This window comes from Ipomoea triloba, chromosome 5 (assembly GCF_003576645.1).
Source record: "Ipomoea triloba cultivar NCNSP0323 chromosome 5, ASM357664v1".
NCBI lineage: Eukaryota > Viridiplantae > Streptophyta > Magnoliopsida > Solanales > Convolvulaceae > Ipomoea > Ipomoea triloba.
The window spans coordinates 5,703,942-5,706,346 of NC_044920.1; positions in this window are offsets into that span (position 1 = coordinate 5,703,942).

The following is a 2,405-nucleotide window of genomic DNA, read 5'->3' on the forward strand; positions in this document are numbered from 1 at the left end:
TTCATACTGCAGAGCAAAGTCTATTCGCTGAGTGAATGGTGAGATTTTGTATGATTTATTCATACTGCAGAGCGAAGTCTATTCGCTGAGTGAAGTGTGAGATTTTGTATGATTTATTCATACTGCAGAGCGAAGTCTATTCGCTGAGAGATTGAGTGGGAATAAAAAGGTCGTGTGTCCCGAACCTTAAAATGCGTGTTGTGTTTCCCACTTTGAATTAAATGAAAATTTTCAGTAATAGAAGTATTATGTGCTGATGTCACTTATATACTGCGCTGCACTGTTTTACTGTTAAATACTTGCAGGTAGATTGCGACCGTTGGGTAACGGTTATCTTTTTTCTAATTATTATATTGTGTTCAAAACCTTTGTTTACTTTCGAGTGACAATGGATTTCCTTACTTAGCCGTCGTGCTAACTACACTTCGATGTGTTTACAGATGTTGTTTAGTGTGGGCTCCTGAAGTCCGATGAACTCTGAATATATGAGAATTAAAATCTAAATTTAACAAAAAAATAAATACAGTAAGATTTTAAATATCAATCTTTCGTTGTATCATAATATCACGACACTATACGAAAAAGTGTCAAATTTGTCACACTAGTCAACTAGATAGTGCAATTGGGTCCCCTAAGTAAAAATAGCTTCATCCAAGTCTCCTAAATCGGTAAAATTGTTCAATAAAGTCCAATTTGACTTGTTTAGCAGGTTAAATGTAAGGGGTTTTGACACGTGTCATTTTTATTTTATTTTTTAAAACAATTTTTTATTTATTAAAATTAAAAATATTATAATTTTTTAAAATAAAAAACAAAACAAAACAAACACACCGGGGTGGCCTCCCCCTTCGTCTCCAACCAGAGACGAAGAGCTTCTCTTCGTCTCTAGTTGGAGACGAAGAGATATGTCTTCGTCTCCAATCGGATATGAAGACAAGTCCTTCATCTCTGGCGGAGACGAAAGGGGGAGGGGGGGGGGAGGGGATGGTTGGCGGCCACCCCAGCGTGTTTGTTTGTTTGTTTTTTATATATAAATAATATTTTTAATTTTTTATAATTAAAAAAATAAAATAAAAATGACACATGTCATCACCGCATAGATTTAACCTGCTAAACAAGTCAATTTGAATTTAATTGAACAATTTTATCGGTTTAGGCCTTTAGGAGACTTGAATGGAATTTTTTTAGGGGATCCAATTGCACTATCCATTAACTTAGGAGACCAATTTAACACTTTTTGTTAACACTATATGAGCATATGTCATTTCATTATTTCAATCATTCATGGCATATGATACTTTAGCAAAACAAAATATAGTAAAATGCGATATATAATATGTAGGCATGTAGCGATTGTCAGGTAAAATCATAAAACGAAATTTGTGCAGTGCGTACCTTAAGTAATTGCTATGAATTTTCACTCATCACTCAAAAAAATTAATTACTTAGGCAGTCAGTAGGTATAAAAATAAAGATGATTTTTGGTGAAATTAATGGAAGATATGAATATCGTTTTAGTCATCACTCAAAAAAATTAATTACTTAGGCAGTCAGTAGGTATAAAAATAAAGATGATGTTTGGTGAAATTAATGGAAGATATGAATATCGTTTTAGTCAATATTGGGAGGAAAAGGAAATTTTGAATGTTGAATGGATAGCGAGTGACGGCTATACGTAACAGGATAGGATGCCCCATGTTTTAGAGTTTAGACCACATCAGATAAGAGTTCACAATTTTTGGGTCAAAACAAATCATTGGTCAAATTAAAACAAATCACTGCTCATAGCCTAATTAATATGCATAAATATGAGGGAGACTATTAATTTAGAGCATCCTTATCAATGGAGTTTTTTCGCAGTTTTTAAAAAGTTTTTATAAGTCTGATTAGAAAATAGAAAATGAAAAAAGAAAAAACAAACAAACAAATCATATTTTTAAAACAAAAAAATAATGATAATAAAAAAGAATGTCAGCCCGCGTCAGACGCTGCTGACGCGCCCACTGCACGTGTCCGCTTGGCGCATTAGTTGCGCCTGACGCAGGTGGCATGAATGGGCGCTAGGAAAATGCTGTACAACGTTACAGTAAAAAAATGGGTTCTTGCAGGCTGATCCCATTTCTTTCTCTCTATTTCTCTCCCTTCCACCTCAGGAGGCAGTATTCCAAAAACTCCTCATTATCTATGTAGATGCTCTTACTGGGTTGATAAATTTTAAATAATTATTTTAATCAAAATATTTTTGTGCAGTTAGCGGTTAATAATTATAAAAAAAATTATGTTATGGGTTAATTTGGTATGAAAGTGTTGGTTAATCGAATTATATATATATATATATATATATATATATATATATATATATATATATATATATATATATATATATATATATATATATATATATA